The sequence below is a fragment of the Ptychodera flava genome, chromosome 3 (assembly GCF_041260155.1).
Source record: "Ptychodera flava strain L36383 chromosome 3, AS_Pfla_20210202, whole genome shotgun sequence".
Classification (NCBI taxonomy): Eukaryota; Metazoa; Hemichordata; class Enteropneusta; family Ptychoderidae; genus Ptychodera; species Ptychodera flava.
This window is the reverse complement of record NC_091930.1, coordinates 37,181,191-37,202,397: the sequence shown is the minus strand read 5'-3', so window position 1 is coordinate 37,202,397 and position 21,207 is coordinate 37,181,191. Positions and strand designations below refer to the sequence as shown.

General features: G+C 37.5%; 1 protein-coding gene across 3 annotated transcripts in view; it reads left to right on the top strand.

Annotated features, from left to right (window-relative positions):
• LOC139129935 (QRFP-like peptide receptor) overlaps positions 1 to 21,207 on the top strand; it is an 88,088-nt gene that overhangs the window by 49,432 nt on the left and 17,449 nt on the right. Inside the window, exon 2 of one of the 3 annotated variants that reach the window (XM_070695632.1) lies at positions 15,836 to 16,011. The gene's annotated coding sequence lies outside the window, so the exon portion shown is untranslated. Of the gene's footprint in view, positions 1 to 15,835; positions 16,012 to 19,688; positions 19,822 to 21,207 lie in introns of those variants that run through there. The other 2 variants (XM_070695635.1, XM_070695631.1) reach the window with 2 other exon arrangements.

Sequence of the window (21,207 nt, the reverse complement as noted above, 5' to 3'; positions counted from 1 at the left end):
CGTGACTCTCCGATCCTTCAATTCACCGTGAAGAGAACCAGTTGAGTGTAAAGAGGTTTAGTTTCCCTTGGGATTATGACAATGGATCTGTGCGTCATTGGAACTTGTCCTGTGCAGCTGTGTTGCCTTTTAACTCGTTTTAAGGATAAACATTTACTTTCTGTTGAAAAAAGATTTACGAAAATCATCGGTCAAGGCGCACATGGTACTCACCTCGAATAAAGACCTCAACTTTTGCGCAAACGTTTCAGCGAATCTCTTATCAAGTCAAGAATAAAAACCACGTTGATGTAAGTTTTCTGCTAGAGAAACAAATTACTAACTTTTATACCGACATTTGAAATTAAAAATGATCGTCATCACTTTTTCACTCTGTGGGTAAATACAATTTTCGATTTTTGGAAAAGTACGACTTTGAAAATCTTGTGTACTCCAAGAGCTTTAAAATGAACGCCGACAAGTGGTAGATCAGAGAATAATTGTAGAAATTTGAGAGTCCGAATATCTGTCCCTAGGGCGCGTTCTACCTTAATGATAGCCAAGTCAACGTAGCTTGTTACAATCTAGAGAGATAATAATACATGATTGATGGCTCCACGTTTTTTCGATAGCATGTGATACAACACTTGTAGACACAATAACAAACTAACGATAATTGTCTACACTATCATGTTATGAACATTCCATTCGATAGATCCATACCAACTTCCTTTCATGTGTTTCTTTTACACATATACAACAAACGTATGAAAGATAGAATTATTATTAATAAGATTTGAATATTTAACATGATTAATATCAAAGTCTTGGTATCACACTGAAAGCACGCAAAATTTAGGCTGAATGATTGTCCTTTCCATTATGTTTACTGACCTAAAACTTCTACATGTTACGTAAACGGTAGCTCCCGTAGTATCCTTTTAGTGCACATTCCCTTAAAACAAAACTTTTAAGACACTAAAAATAAGATATATCAAAAGTAAGTCAATTAAATAAGACATGAAATTTAGAAAATATCATGCACTTGCAACATTTCATTCAATTTATTTCAACTTTCGAGAGGTTGACAGTCCATGTCAAATTCAAAACTGGATGACACATTTGTCTGGTCAACATTTTCAAAGTAGAAGATAAAGACAGCAATTTCCAGGCATGATGTATTGTTAACGTGGCACACTGCCAGCGCTTTTGCGTAAGTGTTTACATCAATTTCCGTTTCTACATCATTTCCACCAATTTCGTACAATTTTTGTGCGGAAATGTCTTTGCGGAACCGTCAAACCATTTTCGTTCATTTGCTTCAATCGGAAAAAAATCACCAATCGTGTCGACGAATTCGCTTTATAGAAGAAAACATTGACCACATTTATTTGTAAGTCAAGAAATATGTTCAGGTTGAATAATTCTACGAATTGACACAGTTGGGATCATGAGAAAACAATAAAACTACTATCGAAATTTCATTTTTTCTTAAAATGTTGCACATGCGTACAATTTGATACATCAAATTTGTATTTTATTACCAGAAAAGTTACTTGTTAAACGTTTCACCTCTCGAAGGATATTTTACTGGGATTGTAAAAACCAAATCCCGTTTCGAAAAAGACGCTTACATATTGTTATTGTCTTTGTGGTACCTGCAAAGACTCGTCTATGAAGTTTAGACAGATCAGCCAACACGTAACCTGTTGAATAGAAAGGGAATTTTCAATAACAAAGTAAGATGTACAATAAGTACGATCGTACACTGCAAATTTTTCTGGTTCGCCGGCCAGCTAAATTCAAGCCCAAAATGAACCGGCTTGTTTGTCAGTAAACGGATTGTTTCGAGTTGTGAATTTTGGCTTATATTTGGCTTTCTGGCATGCCAAGTCTGGTTTCTGTGCATGCCAGTTTGGGTTTTGATACGGCATATATACATGCCAAGTAGAGATCACTTCAGCTTGCCAGTAAGCCAGTTAGCACTGAACAATGGTTTACAGGCAATCCACTCTTATCTGAACTAGGCTTGCTAGCAAGCCATGTTTAAGATACTGTGGCTTGCCCATATACCAGATAATGCTGAACAGTGGCTTATTTGTAAACCAATACCACACTTCTCTGGCTCAACAGTAAGCCAATTCTGGTTCCATCTGGTTTGAAGATGACCAAATATTAGTGCAATGTGGCTTACTGACAAACCAATTTTTGACTAATTCTGGTTTAGAGGCAAGCCACTTTAAGGGTTCCTCTGGTTTACCAACAAGCCATTACAAGCTGGCTTGCAGGTATGCCAATCTAGGGTTTCTTTATGGCTTGCTGTCAAACCAGTTTAATATTAGCCATATTGCCGGGGGATAATTATTTCTGACCATCCTTCAAATTCAAATTGGATTTCTTCAAATTTTGCAGACACAGGGGAGGATTATCATCCCATGGAATGGCCTATTGGGTCCTCTATGTAGTGGAGCTACACAAAACAGGACTGTAAAATATCTGAAACACAAACAACAGCTGAAATAGTTAGAAATCCTGCATGCAAGCTACATTAAAAAACAACAACAACAATCATCAAAATTAATTTCAGATTAACATTTATTGCAATTTACAAGAAATGAAACAGTAATTGTTGCAACATAATTAAATCTAATACTTACAAGGGTATACTCACTGAAAATGACATTCTTATGAATGTACTTGTAAGATCATACTGATAACATAATTTGATGTTATAAAGTTTACCTCATGCATCTGATGCAAAATTGCTGGCTGTTTCACCGGGAAATCCCCTGCGCATTACAGACCACTCATAATTGTCAGCACATTTAGTTCACATCCCAGCTTTGTCAAGCCAGAAGTACTCTACAAATTGACAAGTTCCTTTCAGACATCTGATGTAATTAAACTTTGAAACCCTAGATAACTAAGCAAACCCAGCATAACATTGTCTCTCTCCATGCTGCAGAAGATTACACCTTCAAGAAACAACACAAACTGCTTGCTCCTTCATAGACGAGCATACCTAGACAGGGCTGCTGCTTTGCATCTCTTCCTCAGAGTTTTCCAGTATCCTGGAATATAAAAGATGTAAACATTTAAAATTTGAGGTACAAGGTTAGATCATGGTAAAACACTCAGTGCCAAGCTACTAGTACAATGAGGGCAAGGCCTATCTACTGGTATGTTTAGGGAATTTGTGCAAGTATAGTGTAATGTTCATTGGCAGCATTCTAAATTACAGTCATGTTCTTAAACACATATTTGACTGCAGTTACACTATTGTCAAGTCTTTCTTGGTGCACCAATAATCTGACATCACTACTCAGGGTAAAGTCTCTTAGCATGAAAAAAATAGCTCTTACAAGTTATTGTCAATATCATAGGCCTTGCTGCATCACTGAACTGGCAAAACATGTGTAAAACTATGGTTTGAATGTCATGACAATGAATTTCAAATCCAGAATATCAAAATGAATATATTACAAGGCAAGATATATTAGAGTCACAGTGCAATGTGCTTTTGAGACTTGCAAAGAAGTTGAAAGAATTTGAGAAAGCATTTTATCACTCTGGCTATGCAACAGCAATCATTGATGATATACTTCACATGTATATAGTTTGAAATAAGTAAATGAGGCTCCATTAACTGTAACTTTTGGCTACTTCTTCAGTATTTCACTACTGTTTATCATCTATAGTTTCTTGGCCTACTTTCCGCAGCATACTAAAATGCCAAGTATTATGTTTGTAAACACAGCCTGTATTTTTATCATTTTTATAATTGACAAATGAATTCTTGTCCACCCCTAAATGAAATTTCAACAATAACAATGCTACATGTACATACTGTACTGAGTAGCTAAACATTGAGGATTTCATCATGCTTCAATGACTTGAATGGGAAACTGCAGCTGATAAGCAGAACAAAAATGCTGGCAGAAAGCCCCCAAGTTGTGGCTAATGGAGATCAGAACAACAGAACTAAGCCATAATCTACCAAGTAAACATATGATTCATGTGAATGAGGGTATGGTTGATGGTCATATCTGCCTTTTATCTTGAAATTAATTGACAAATGCAGATTTGGCATGGCCATGTCCTTGTACAACATCCTAGCACAGCTTTGAGGAGCACTCTGTGTACCACCCATGTACCTGACAACACTGTCGCAGGGGTAATTTGATACACATCCCTGATATAGGAATGTGTGCTGTAGGTATGTGACGTGCCTAGCACTATATGCATGTACCAGAAGTGCTGTTCACCTCCCTGTACCAGGACCTGTGTTCAGCATTTGAGGCACAGTGATGAACACATCCACATACCAGCTGTGAAATTTTCAGCCCCTTTTTACCCTGGTCACATAAAAGCTTACCTCCCTGTACCAGCCTTATTGTAAACACACAGTACAATTGTGCCTATGCAGACATTCATGTACAAGTTATGTTGCAATTTGCCTATTACAGAACTGTACACATTGCTTCCACAAGGTTGATTTGGAAGAAAATTTTCAAGCTCATTTTTTCAAACCCATGTTACATGTACTATTTGCAAAACTATTGTACAGGACTGTTGACACACTAGGTACATGGATGTGAAATGCAGCTGTGCTACTTATTTTTCTGACTATACTATACTGAGGATATTATTTTAACAGCTGGTAGTCTCTGTAGCTTCTCAGAGCTGGTACAGGTATGAGCACATCCCTGAACCAGCCCTCAGAATGTAACAGGGCTGTGAGAGATTTCCATTGTAGGATTACACAGACGTCGTTGTACTGAATCTGACAGAAATTATAAATCCAGAATGATGAAAACTCCATCAGCTGTAGCCATTGGCAATTTCCAAGTAGTTTTGTTGTGTGTATATACTGCAGTTTCTTTTTGTACTTCTTAAGGCATAATGAATGTCTAACATACATTATCAACCCAGTTCATATGTGTACAGCATGGTTATTGTTAAAAATCTAATTTCAGTCTGGAATAAAATTCATTTATCAACAATAACAATGGTTGTTAAGCATGTACACAGTACATTGTCAAGCAGAACACTGGTATTCAAGAGACTGTTATATAGCTATCAAAACTGCAGTTTGTACACACAACAATGAAGATTGAAAATTGCTAAAACTTACAGCAAATGTCAGAGCAAACTAGTCAAGGCACATTATGTGCCTTGACTAGTTTGTACTGAATCACAGTAACAAATTTTTTCAACAAGCAATACTTACGTCACAACTGTTACCATTTTTCCAACTGCAGTTTTTCCACCAAAGACACTCTTGAGAACCAAAAATGTTTGATGCCTGTTTAAAAATAAGGGAAATGGCTAATTATGTTTTGATACACCAGACTAAGATTCAACATCATAAACCAGGTGCAAGCAAGTGGCTCCCTCATATGATTGATTATAACAATAAAAAGTTTAAACATGTCTGTCTGTTGTGTGACCAAGACAAAGATAATATGTCACAGATATGTAGTAACAGCTGAAATTTAAACAAAACCCAAAGTGTTAGTGTAATGTGTGGAAATATGAGGGACATTCATGCCTGATGTAATTATTATCACTGCACATAACGATACTTGATCACCTTTTACATCCACTTTCTGAGTTTCACCATATCTGAGGGCAGCTTCATTCTGCTTCCACATTGTACTCAGAGAATCCTTGTTAATTTGTGGAGCTGAAGGCATTTTCTGTATCAAGTATGCTATGTCCTGGACAATATGTTGAAAAATAAACAAATAATTATCTATTACCAGTAACTGGAAGTCAATAGTCACATTTGTACAGGAAGTTATTTGCTGAAAATGAATCACTTTAATATTTACCCGTCTTGAGTGACAAGATGGCTCACAAAATTTGTGTAAGCAATGTTGAAGGACCCAAGTTCAAATCATGCTGTGGAAACATAAATTTGCCTTGAATAACAGAATCAACCATTACATCAATTTGGCCAAAGGATTTGTGAGGTATGTGTCTGTATTAAATCATCTAAGTTGCCAGTTTGAGGTTATTACCAACATAACCAAGAAATATCACCCATGAAACAGTATGTTTGTTATTGAAAGAATGGCAAGAGGATACCTGCAAATAAGCTGTGGCAAATCAGTTTGCCTGAAAATCACACAGAAAGGTAACGTGAAACAAATGTGCAGTTTTACTCACTTTTTCTGGTAAAATGGGCATCTCTTTACTGTGGCAATAGCTCTTGTTGCAGCTATTTGTTGGTGTCTCCGTCCTATACAATAATGACAAAAGGTTATTAAATGCAATTTTCCTGTGAACTGATGGATGAGAAAATTTAAATGATTGCCATCTTTCCGTTCAGGATGGACAATGGCAAGGGGTTATTAAATGTACAGCGGACTACGGACGACGTACACCGGACGACGCATCCATGATCCACCTCTCAGAATAGCCCTGCGTACAGGTCTGTGTGTTCCCACAGGCGTACGGAACGTTCGTAGATCGTCGTCGGATGGGATGTGACTGACACTGTGAGGCCGAAGGCCGAACCTCGGTACGGTAATGTTATACAGTACCGAGGTTCGGCCTTCGGCCTCACAGTGTCAGTCACTTCCCATCCGACGACGATCTACGAAACGTTCCGTACACCTGTGGCTGCAACAACCCCAGTTGTGCATAGACCGTTGCAGGGCTAGCTAGTGGTGGAGGCCGTATAACGCCGGGAACACACAGACCTGTACTTAGGCTACTCTAGTCTTAGAAAAGCTCAGCGTCGCTGACCAGCTGACACAGTGGAGCTAAGAAAACGCATTTGATTATTCACCGAGCACGGACGATTTCGGGGAAACACATTCATTTGCGGTCGTGAAAAGCCATACAAACACGATAAACATACGAAAGGGACAAGCACACATCAGTTCAGCCTGATAAAATGAAATTGAAGGCTAATTTGTTACATCCTTGGCAATGATCATTGATAATGTCAATGAGTAGCAAGCAGTGCTAGTGCTATCAATATTTTCGCTGGTGCACCCGTACGGTCCATGGTGTAGCGGTAAGTCGAAGAAGACAATGGCGAATAGTTGTGACAAGGAAATTTTCACTTTTTCCGACAATACTCAACGCATGTATGTTACTCAAAAATGGTTCAAGCTAACCGATATGCTTTGAGGAAAAAACAAGCCCGGTTTAAATCAATAACTTTGCAAATCTTCCACGGAATATGCAAAAACAAACTTACGTTTGATTTGTGGCTGTACATTCCAAGACGTCGGTTGCAACTTGCATCTGATCATGACCCGTGTATATGTGGTGGCGAATAGCTATCGTTGAGGTACATAACCAGTTCTTGCTTGCGAAGTAATTCTTCATTAGTGACGGAAGCCATTACTGTCGACTTGTGCCGGAGTACGGAATCGTAAGCGCTGATACGATCGTCAATAACGCCTCGGCTCCGGTGCGAAGGCCAGTGGAATTCGGAATTTTTGGCGCGCAGTGCAGTATGTGTGCCACACAGGAATTAATACGCAACTGCCTAAGGTGAAGGGATATGGGATGGTGATTCCACTAGCCAGCGGTCCTTTAAGGTACGATCAACACACATCATTAATTTTCTCTGAAATAATTTTTTTTTAAAATGAAACGCACCTGTACTTACATTTTTGCAAAGAAAACTTGCATGCATCAAATTGCTCAAGGTAGTTTGCAGATTTTAAAGAAAAAATCCTCTTATAACAATTGACTACAATTATTTTCTCTCATTTTTTCATTATAATTTGCGAAAACTGGATATTAAATGAATCAACTCCTCTATTTGTGCATTTTTTTACAAAATTTCTGTCCAATAAGCTTGTTCATAAAGTGGGAACTCTTTTCGTTCTGTTGTTATATATTCTCATATCTTCTTGCATGTTATATTTTCGAATAAAAGATTTATAAAAAGTTATATGAGAAGTCAATCAAACACATTCTCTGTTGTTTTCCATGGCGCTATTTGATACAAGACCTTCTTGCTTTGAATGTCAACAGGGAATGCCTTGCACTGTCATTTCCAACAGAAAGTTAGTCAAATGACATGCCTGACCGATATTACTAAGACAATAACGCTAATAATCCAATTTCCTAAAGTATTACTGTTGGCAAAAAAAGCAGCGTCGACGATCTGAGAAGCATACACGATTTGCATATAACCTTGGTTATTCGAATTCGTCATCATGCTTTTAACTCCCTTTGTGACACAAGGAGATTTTTATCTGAAAAAATAACGACAAGAAAAGGTATATTAATTTTCATTATTATTTGCACCATCAAGATCACATTTGCACATAAGCTATTTTATCTACACTCAACGTCTTGTAAGAATTTTCAAAACTTTCAGCGAATTCGATTCGAAATAAAGCACGTTCACTTCATGACAGTCTTTCGAAATGTCAAGTTGTCCAGTATTTTTGTCTTCTAATCATGCGAGATTTTATTTTTTATTCAACTGATGTAACTTCTTTCTTATAGTTGGAGTATTTCTGACAATCAGATCACCACAAACGTCAATGATAAAATCACCACAGAAATATATCCTTGTAGAGGCTCTTTTGTTTAGTGGGAAAACCGAAAAGAAACCCAGTCTAAAATGCTAACTGTTGAAAAATAGATATCTGCTCATTACCTTCTGGTGTAAGGCAAAATATAAACAATTAAAACTTGTGTCTCCTCTCACGGTGTAGCGTACAGTTTCCAAGGCAAGTCTGACAGTGAAAATAAGTTTGAAAAAAGTGGCTGATGATTATAAATGCAAATTCTGGCAAACGATGGAATACAAGAAGGATAAACGGACTTTTTTATCAATCTCGTTTTAATCGAATTGATTTCATATTATGTATGAACGAACATCAACGATTCACGTACACATCCTTCAAATATTTAAGTGTCTTAAAGACGTTCAATGTTATTGAAAAAGGACCATATATTTATGCGGATTCACGTCACACACTAAAAGTAAGTACTATAAATCAAGCCGGTCCCTTGGAAGCCTCTAACCGACAAAGAAGGGCTTTTATCTCTTACAAACTATACTTTACAGTCATGATTTAAGGACAGTGGCATTGTTAATTGCAGTAAAAGGGTACGAAATGATGTAAAGCTATAGTCTCCAATGTCAAATGTCGTAACACTGATAGTAATGAAATGAGCATGAGTGTCGTGTGTGATGAATCTTTTGTGTCGCAAAGGGAATGTTGCAAAAACTGATCGACTATATATATATATATATATATATATATATATATATATATATATATATATATATATATATATAAATATTATATATTTATATAATATGAGTGCGTGTTATGTATGTATGTATGTATGTATGTATGAATGAATGATGAATGTAAGTATAAGTTATAAGTATATGTATGTATAAGTGTATAAAAGTATGGCATGTATAAGTGCATGTTTTATGTATGTATGTCGTCGTATGTATGTATGTATTATGTATGTATGTATGTATGTATGTATGTATGTATGTATGTATGTATGTATGTATGTATGTATGTATGTATGTATGTATGTGTATGTATGTATGTATGTGTATTGTATGTATGTATGTATGTATGTATGTATGTATGTATGTATGTATGTATGTATGTATGTATGTATGTATGTATGTATGTATGTATGTATGTATGTATTGTATGTATGTATGTATTTATGTATGTATGTATGTATGTATGTATGTATGTATGTATTATGTATGTATGTATTTATGTATGTATGTATGTATGTATGTATGTAGTATGTATGTATGTATGTATGTATGTATGTATGTATGTATGTTGATGTATGTATGTATGTATGTATGTATGTTGTATGTATGTATGTATGTATGTATGTATGTATGACGTATGACGTATGTATGTATTGTATGTATGTATGTATGTATGTATGTATGTATGTATGTATGTATGTATGTATGTATGTATGTATGTATGTATGTATGTATGTATGTATGTATGTATGTATGTATGTATGTATGTAGTATGTATGTATGTATGTATGTATGTATGTATGTATGTATGTATGTATGTATGTATGTATGTATGTATGTATGTATGTATGTATGTATAACTGTACAGATGTCCTTTGTTGGAAATAATTACAGTGCTGTCTTCTCGGTGCTGAAAGCGGAACGTGATATACATAACACAAATTACCTCGAGTATAAAGTAATTATATCTGTTCCTTAAGTTCCATGCATCTAGCGATCCATTAGATGCATGATGCATGAAAGGATGTATGTTTAAGATCAGTCGAATCATCACATACCTCTAGCCATGAGATAAAGGAAGTAGAGCATCGTTATATCTTTCAAGGATATCTGGTTGTTTTATGCGAGAAAATGGATTTCGCCCTTGGCAACGGAAAGAAGCGGGACACAGGATTAAACGTTATTATTTACAGCGTATCTGTAAACGTCACCACTCATGAAATGTCTTATCTGAAAGAAATATCATTAAGTCATTAAGCTTCTTTCTAACTTCCGCTGTATCAACTCCCACTTTAAGACTTACTTGCCAGTCACTTTAGAGAGTTTTGCAAGTCCGTTTTGTTGTCATCAATTCAGTATATGGCGCTAGCTAAATTTTCGATGAACCTATCTACGTTTTTAGGCTTTATTTGCCCACACTGACATCCAACGTTAATTATTTATCACACTTTGTTTACGTGAGGTATCATGATACGCGCTGTAAATTTTCTTAGCTATCGACCATCGAGCCATTTGTTGTGCGTGATATACTCGTTTGTACTACAGATTTTCAAATTGCAGTTCTCAAATTTAGGATTTATGCATATCAAACATCAAATTAGCGATTACAGAAAACACTCTTTTTCGACCTGTTACTGATTACGTAATTTTAAGTTTCTATCCAGTGAAATCACCACCGACTAACGTTTTGTTCAGTTTGCAGATCACGTCACCACTTCCTCTATCTCTCTGTGGATTATTTGTCAAAGGAGGACAAACCTCATCCAAGGTTTCAACGACTACTTCATAATCACCAGTTAAATATTGTATCAACTGTTCCGGAACCTCCGAGTTATTTCCTATGTTTGCAAATTAGTGCGACAACTATAAATGTTAACATAATCAGATTTAATCCGGTAGAAGTATGTCTTGTTGTTTTTTTTCTGGTTGCGTGCAGAGTAATGTTGCTTTTATTCTTGGAAATTTAAACATTCTTGTCCTATTTTCCTATTGAACTGTAATTGTTCCTTTGGAACATGTAATATTCCTCAGCAGCACTTCAATGGACGGAATAATATCATTTCCGTTTTTGCGAACAGACGCTGCCCGTATGTTGTCGTAAAATCACTTAAGAATGATCGCGGCACAGCCAGACGGGTTTAATCACCGTAGACCTGAGCCGCGTTTATCAACAGTATCGCACTGTGTGGGTGAGCATGACCTCGTAAATACTTAGCCAGGACTTTGTGTCGTCGAAAAGATTTTAAACGCGGGTCTTACTTTGTCGGCACATTAGAGCAGTTGATATACGACGTTAATGCAGCGGACTTAAAATTTATATTCCTTTTCATCTTATATCTGGCAATTTTTACGATATAGAAACAGTAGACGACTAAAGCGATTGTGCAATTTTCGGAAACAGGTTCGCCATAAATTTACTATAAACTATAATTAATATTTGAAAGTAAATTAAAATCGTGCTATGAAAGGGCAATGTTATGCGTGCCTTTAAATTACGGATTATTGAATTGGAACACGAAGGCACTTTTTAGTTTATCAGATTGTTGGTTTCATCATGTATGTTATTCATTTTTTTCTAAGTTACTGCCGGTCTTTCCGGTAGTATGCACGACCAATCACTAACGCAAAATAGGTTGAACGGAGACTTGTTGATGTAGCTGCTTTTTAATGATAGGTATAGCTTAAGCTTTATGCTTAATGTCATTTTTGAGAGAGACAGAGAGACAGATTAACACAGAGAAAGATGTACAGAGACAGACATGGAAAGAAATAGACAGACACTACAGACAGAGACACTGAGAGACAGAGAAAGAGTTGAATGAGTGTCGTTGCGTGAATATGATCATTTTACAATGCAAAACGCAAAATGTGCATGAAACGAAATTTTGTAAACAACTTCTGCCTAATATAGTTAACGCAACATTTTATGCCCTTCAAAACGAGGCGACAATACTGGAAGTTGTAAACATGTTTATTAAATTAGCTTTCCGCGCTGTGTGTACTCTTCCACCCACTCTCTGTAATTTCCGCAGAATCTTGTTATCTGTAGTCCTGCTCTGTTGAAAAAGTGTTAGCTGTTACTTCTTTTGCACTGCAGATACTTTGACGCAAAAGAAGAACACCTACCAACGAATTCGGATTTAAAAGGTGTATTTTACTATGAGTATCATTGAGGTTGCGTTTAGCTGAAATAAAATATTCCAGTATTAACAATCGCGATAACTTGACCTCAATACTATAAGATTAAAGTAAGTATGTACATGGGATTGTTTCATGCAAACGTTGAAAATGTCTAGACACAAAAAGCAATTCCTTGAGTGGTACATTTACTTCCTTATCACTTCAGTTTATTCGATTGAGTCGGACAACACGGTGTCTAATTTAGTGAAAGAGAACACGTGATGGAAATACTGCGGGTGATTATCGATTTTAAATCTGATAAAGCCAGTCTTAAAGGTCGTCTGATTGCAAGGATTACGTGAAAGTCGATTAGAATGACTTACATTTTCACGAGAGAGGTATGTCATCCTGCGCCGACTCTTAGAGACTTTGCTCTTAAAACAACAGTGATCTTGTTGATATTCTCCTTTTATGAGTTTATCTATTCCTTAAAGCGCAATCAAATTTTAAAAATACAAAATGTTATTTTATTATGTTTGTTAAATGTAAAATCATTTTTCTTCTCTCAAGATTGTGTCTGTCTGCTTAATTTCAATTTTAAGTTTGCAACAGAGCCTGTATTTTATGTTAAACATTTTGACGAGGGCAGGACTCATCGCGAAAGTCGCACACGTAGAGGTAGACAAGCACACTTGGGCATTAAAAAGATGCTTCCTCAAAAGTGTATGAAGGCTACAAACGATACGATGGATTGCATAGTCCCCGATGTTTCACTTTTTAACAACTGATACATTCACACGGGGGCTTTTGATTGATTGCCAGCGAGGGACCTATCAGTCACAAGTCATATCTTAAACTGAGAATCACTTTTTGCAGACGACACCCGTGTTTACTCTGTGTCTCGTTGGAGTAAGATTAACGACGACCAGGGAATTAGTCTCAGAAATGTCGTCTCCGGAGCGAAGAAATTTATCAATCTTTCGTTTTACAAGGCACAATGGGGATATTTATTGATATCGTTCGTTTCCCGGCCCAGACCTTTCCGTATTCAGTAGAATGAGCTTCGGGGACAGATATTCAGTCTCTCAAATATTTACAACACTTTTCTGATCTACCACTTATTGGGGCTCATTTTGAGACCTCTTGAAATTTCCTCTATAGAGTTAACACAGATATGATAGCCATTTTAATTTGAAATATCCGTAAGTGTAAGGTATTTTGTCAAGTACAACAAGTTGCATCGTGGCCACTGATTCTTATTCCTGCTTTGTAAAGGAATGGTTGAAAGTTGTGAAAAGTTTGAGCAAAAGTCAGTTAAATTTCTTTCGATTTCGAGGCACGTCCTGTCGGTTAGGGTATACACGCACTCTTTGGTGTCTCTTTGTATCGGCTGTGTGGAGTCATTCATTCGGTCGAATCATCGCTTTCGTTTGATAATACTCGGTGATTTCGACTCGCAGAAAACGCCACTGCTATAAGGAAGGAAATGAGAAGGATAGTTAACCAAGCTGAAGAAATGTATCTGAAATTTAAATATGGTTTTCGAATCTGATATACCCAGCCATAACCCCAATTACTTTTTTACGTTCCATCAAAATTACATTAAGGGTCCAATTACAGGAAGCATAACATCTACCATACCATACTTTTTCAATTTTGATGGCTCCACTGCTATACAGAGGGCATCCATTGTGTGACGTGAATTGTGCGATTAATATGACAGAGGATGAGCAAATGAGAAGTTAGGGCATTGTGGTAGTGCAATTCTTGCATTCAATGCTGTAATTGAATACATACACCATATGAAATCTGCCGAAACTTCCGTTTAATATGATATGAATAGAATTAGAATAACAGCCTACAGAAAGTAGAATCATTGAACGGAAAGGGACGGCAATACAGGTGGCATCCAATTACATTTAGCAGTGCTGCATTGGCAAAGTTATCTAGGAGACGCGAGGCAAAAGTATTTTACATCGGATGGTACATGTTGCCCCCAACTCTATTGACGTGAAGCACGTGAAACTTACGTTATTGTATGCGGCTATGGTACAAATGTATGGCAGAAATTACCGCACCTTGCTCTTTCAATGGCTTGGATATTTGAAGGTTTATTTGAAACCATACGTATGGGAAATTATCAATGACTTCAAGCCTAACTGAGATTAACGTACACAAGGTTGCCAGGTGCAAGTACGATTTACATATAGTACAGTCACATGAAGGATTAATCTTAAGACACGAGATCACAACACAACATGTATCGTGTTACATTTATACTTGGATTAAACACAACTATTTATTCATAACTGGCGCATCTCCATTTTCCATATTTATTTTCCTTCAACTTTTTAAATACGATACCTGAAGTAAAACCCGATCATTGCTGTTTAGGCAAGATATTTTGTAGCTAGGAATGAATGATTTTATAAAAGCTGGTAACTTGATGTCATATAAGGTAATCTTTCAGAAGTGTCAAGTAGTCGAGAAAACGTTCAATTCATCTAAATGACGAGCGGAGGTAATTTCTCCTTTAATGTAAGTGTCATCACTTTTATTTCAGTGTATTAATACAAACCTACATGGAAGTCACGTCTGTTTGCCGGAAGTCATTAAAGGATATAGAAATACGCATGAACAGATTGTGACAAACTAAACAACGTGTACAGTTATAATAGAATGTAGTATGCAATTGCAGATACCGCGTGGCGTGAGAATATGTGACGTTGCGCGTTACCAGGTTACGTCACGCTGGTGACTTCAGATGTCACCTGTGGCTAGGAACACCTTTCCGTACAGCACCATATTATACTTTAATCAGCAAGTGGCGATTCAGATCACATAAATTACTATAATACAATAATATAACGTAAAACCTATTCTTTTAAAGCTCATACCAGCTCCCTACAGTGACTATAATGGTGTAATATAACGAAAGGTAGAGAACATGTGTTTGGCATGATTGCCATGCAAGGGCATTTCACAGTATCATCAATATGACACTCATGCTGATAAGACACATGAACAAATATTTACTCTTCCATACTACAAAAGAGCACATGGAACATTTTCAATTGTTGGAATACCGAAGCTATTAATATAACGATACGGTAGAGAGCATTGGCTACGTTCAATGTACGCACAACACTATACACCCATGTGTCAGAGTTCAATTTAAAGTAAATTAGCAAAAAAATCGGAAGAGCACGGTGTTACAATGACCTTGAAATTTAAAGGATAGTTCAGGCAAGTGCGACCTTATTTGACAATTATGCAAATGTGCTTCCGACGAGGATGTTGTGACAGTATTGAAAGCATATTTCTCAAAAAGTTAACTAAATCATTTTCTGGCGGATATATAACATGCATCAAAAATAACAATAACTTTGATACTTCGAGACAATACAGATTCATCGTACGCGTAAAACTCGATCGCTTTATTTTCGGAACGATGCAGATAAACTAAACTGATGTTTACCTGTTCTCTTTTCTTAATAACAGAATCCTACAAGGGACCTATTTCACAAGAATCAATGTATCACGTTGACTAAGTAAACTCACCGATGATGGTATTGGTTAAAATTCGCTATGTGTCGTTCCGTCTACGGCCTATAGGGCTATATTGCATTCACACTAAAAGAAGACGTCTAAAACAATGAAAAGTACTTCATATATGTGTGAGTATACAGGATATATGTGAATCTATAGTAACGACATTCTGTTTTCCATTGTACTGTGTTCTCTTGACGCAGTGATTACATTAATCACCTGGGGAGCATAAGTTATATCATGAAGCGTTGTATTCGTTACTAAAGTATCCAGTCTGTAAGTATAGCGGAAGGCGTTCGTGCACTAAACACGATGTTTTACGTTACATTGTAAGCTTCCTTACCATGGTCATTTGAAGTAAACATGTCTTAGCACTATCTGTCGTTACTCTCTGTATTCAAGTTCTTCAGCAATAATAACTAAAGACACGCTTATTAAAATGATTAACATTTACCCCTGAAACAATTCATAATCTGGTCGACGCATTTCGAGATGTCTTTGCAGGAGAAAAGTTATAGTGCACGGCAAATAAGTTCGGTGTATATTCCGTTGCCCCCCTCTTCTCTCTCTCTCTCTCTCTCTCTCTCTCTCTCTCTCTCTCTCTCTCTCTCTCTCTCTCTCTCTCTCTCTCTCTCTCTCTCTCTCTCTCTCTCTCTCTCTCTCTCTCCTCTCTCTCTCTCAATGATTAGCATAGTCTGGCAGAGACCCTGCGATTCGCGTTCTTCCAAGCGTCAGTCAGTTGCACGCGCGCGCCCTTCAGAGACGCGACGCGAATCCCAGGGTCTGGACGTTCTTGCAAGCGACCGGTCGGATTTCTGCCTGATCCGGGTACTTTATAGAACTCCACACATCCGTTAATCAAAACAAAAATGACAAGTACCATAGCCAAATAAAATGAAAAATGAAAAATAAAAACATACCGCGTATATTGGTCTACCAGCTACTTGTATATATTCTCTCCGCCCAGTTAGATAGGTGTTTCTTTTGAAGTCACAACCCTTATGAATATTCATATACTTGCAAGAACGGACAGTCGCTGTGTCTGGCAGCGCGTCCTCACAGCGTATAGCCTTTCGAATGCAGGCCCATCGCGGCGCACAAAACAAGGCACAGCGACTGTGGAGAGTCTATGATTAGCATGAAAAGCACTTAGTCTCGTTCAATGGTGACACAGTTACAAGTATTGACCTCGAGTCAAAGTAAATGTAGTCCGCAATGAGGGTCACTGACCTTGAGATATCAAAGGCGCCATTCAACATGCGCACCTGACATCCTTTCGGCAATCACAGTCATCAAATATCATTGGGAAGTCTGGAATGCCAAGTTCAAGTTACCAGCTTCCATCAGATTCGACAGTTTGCACCGTTTTGCTGATACTTATTAATAAAGCACTTTTTCCGTCCCAGCAATGTCACACAGGCATGTCGGAGGAAGAAAAGGGTTTCCAAGCGAGTTAATACACATAGCGCCATCATAAGCACATTGTACAATTAATCACCAACCACAAACACTTCGGAGTATGGGCGGCTATGGCTATTCTTTAAATTTAGAATTATTGGAAAATAATATCAGAATAGTTAATTCTGCCTGTTTTTATCACTTCGTTAGACGCAGATAAGTAAATTCGCAATCAAAAATAATGCTATACTGTTTGTTTTATTCAGCGGTGTACCTTCGCTGGGTATGTTTATTTTCGGCTACATAACCAGAATGTCGGTTAAATGGCACTACCAGTGGCATTACTGATCCCTTAGAGCTAAAATATATCAGAAGACGCAGTGGTAATTGATACATCTAGGATTAAGTGTCTGCGAACTATTGGCAGCCTGTTTAATTTGAACTGTTTAAACAGTTGCCTTTGCTTTTATTTGTGCGTTTTATCTCCTTTATGTACAGTGTGAAATACTTTCAGGAAAAAATGCCCGGTAACCTTTCAAGATCGTTTTGCCAGTCGTGATGTCAGTCTTTGAATGCCGTGCTGATAAAAACCCGAATTCACAAAGGAGAAAAAACCCACACAGATGAAACCAAAGAAAACACTGTTTAAATTACTCTGGCTGCCTATGGTTTGAGCGAAGTTGAACTGCTGAAGTATCGGCGAGATATATGCAGACAGAGCGTCACTATCAGGTAGACTGATAGATAAAGAAAAGCTGAATACGAGAGATATCACTCGCTCAGCGTTACACTAATTCCAGGGACTATGAACAGCAGCAAAACGCATGATACCCTCTTTTTCCTGTATCAGTGTGAGGAATATAGTCTGGGTTAATCGAATACGTCTTCATAAAGATGTTCTCCTATAGCGTGTACATTCAGATTGAACACATTTGGAAAATAACTCAAAGTTTTGAAAATATCACAAATACGTCTACAGATGATGAAGTGCACGGCTTGTCAATTAACTGCGCGCTTCTGTTCTCATACATTGAAGATTTCATATCAAATATAACAGCAATCGTTTTCCAAGACAATAGGAAAGTTTCAGAGTGAAGAAAAGATTAAATTTACTTAACAGAAACTACAACATAAATCAATCATTAATCTACATAAAAGTTATCACGGATGAATAGTCTACCTTTGAAGCAAACTTAATTAACCATCCTAGAATTGCCTCCCGGGTATTAGGAGCCGGAGAATTCATTAATTTTCAAATGCACAACTTTTAACACAACATGAAAATCCTCGCATAAACACATTATTTTATCGTATGACAGATAAAGCGACACACATTCGTCAGAAATCGAAAGACAAAATTACTATTGTGATATTTAGATGGTGACAACGTCTGTTATGCGATGTTGATAGATTGAAATAAGGCAACTTCACGCACCGGTTATACCTTTGTTTGTGGTACGGTACAGTGTGTAGATAGTGAGTAGATCAATAAAGGGGAAAATGGCAAGAAACTCTTGAATCGATAGTATTGTGACCTTAGTCATGTTACCTGGGTCCCCGTAAAACGGTTTTATGTTCATGATTCGTTCTCACGGTATTTCGGGACAGAAGTAGGGTCCTTTCATGAGTCACTCGAATGGTTTTATACCCTTGGGTATCTTTATAAAATAGACGTGTATTTAAAAATGTCTGATCATTTCACTCGATGGCGTGTGCTACCTTTGCATTGTCGATGGACGGATTATCCTCGTGGGAGGGATTAAGTTCAATGGTCGAATGATAAATTATTTTCAGAATAGATGCAACGCAGGTGGCAAAGAACAGTTACTTTACATTGCAATGTTCAATCGAGCAGTACAGATCGTCATCCATTACTCCCATCTCAAAGAAAGCAATCTTGTGTCGATTTGTAAATCATTACGGCCGTGATAACATTATCGGTCTAAACTATTTTTAAGAGAACCATAGCAGTCCTGGAATTTGGAGACGAAGCAGCGAAATAACCAATTTGCAAGTTCCAGGGGGACCTGAAATCCACTTTCCTTCAACAACTTCTTGTGATTTCATTCTAAATCTATCATGTACCACAATTGCACTATTTAACAAAAATGAGGTGATTCTATGGTATGTGTTATCGGGTGACAAACAACAAAACCATAATTTGCAAAGCTACTTTTCAAAGGACTCACCGAATTGTGAACGCACGCATCCCAGTGCCACATCATTCTTTATTATGAGCGCGTCCACGCTAATGACGTCATAGACTGAGCGCGAAGAGGTATGAATGGCATCCAATCAAAAGCCATTAACAGTGGGTTATTAATCGCCTTATGGAGTCTGCTAAGCGCCATTCCACGATAACCCTTAAGTGTGTGTATAAACAGAACAAATTGGGCATCAGTTGCGCATACTTCAGTGTCTCTTCAAGTGACTCGGTCGGCTGGGAGACAGATACGCTTGCGCTGGCCGCCAACACTTCACCGGTTCGCTCAGTGCTCACTGAGCCGACAGGTGAGTAATGCCCAAGACTTCAAGCGACGGTAAATTTTCTTAAAGCTTCTTTTGTATAATAGGTCTTCGAAATAGCAGAGTCTGGGTCAAATTTTGATTAATCACTTGGGTGTACTGATTGAAAAATGTCTTACCTTCAGAACTCGCTACGGAACTACATGTAACAGTACATGAACCTTCTGAAAGTCATCTATGGCCTATACCTTTACAGAATTTTGCGAGCTGTTTGATTTATCAATGTATCGATAGGAATCGGAATGTTATACACGGTTCGTGACAATTTTTGAATGTTTCCTGAATCAAATTTGTTCCCTGTTTTGCATGAGTGAATGAACACAAATATACGCATATCATCGTGTTTTCAGTTTGTAATCATACCACCGAAACTTGCTGCATAGCATTGCCTAAATGTACCGAGACACATTGGCACTCTATTTACATGTAGATAGACGTAGACTACGCATATAGAGAGATTATTACCCTTTACAGTAACTCTCGTTCACTCATTACTCAATCATGTCGCCGGGAGAGAATTGACTCACGTGTCAATCGACGAAAAATGGTAATTATTATTTAATTACAACAGTATTTCATTTTGTCTGGAAACTGAGTTGAACGAACCTGCTTCCCTTATATGATAGGTTAAAGGCGGACTGCAATGACCCACTTGCAAATGCTCATGATTATATACCATAAAAGAGCGTTTCTACGTCGCCGGATATATGACATTTACACAATCGTTTAATTCATTTCATTCTGTTGACTTGGAAATGATGGCTACTTATTTATTAGTTTATCCTTCCTCGGACTATTATATAAACACTAGTCACAAGTTAATTCGCTGTGGCCACTTCCGGGTTATTCTTACTTCCTGGCGGGGGATCTTAGCAACATATCAGTTAGAGGTTAACGTGTGGGTTTGAGTTCTTCCGCTGCTGTCTTAAATTTCAATGATGAGCTATTGCGCTAACCTGTACACAGAGGAACCCGTGGCAATTATGAGGAACCCGTGGCAATTCATCGTCCATTGGCTAAAACTGTACCTTACAACTAGACAGAGTGCCTTTAATAATTTATTTGACTTTTCAGTAGGGCACCCATGCTGATACGTAAACATCAGCTCACGTGACTTATGTGCCATTGGGACCAAAAACCATAAATTCGGGTTCCTGGCGTTTGCTTGCGTTCGTATAATACGACCTGTACACTCTTCTCTGGTGATTGGGAAGACATAAATTCATATCGTCACGTATAGTGAGACAATGTCTTCGATTGGTCTCCCTGCCAACTATTCTTTCCTAAAAAATACAATTATTGTGTACCAATAAATTGCAGATTATGCCGAGGGTTAGGTTTTGCGAGTAGCCCATATAACGTGATGCCTTTATTGAGAGAGAAATATCGATTTCAGCTAC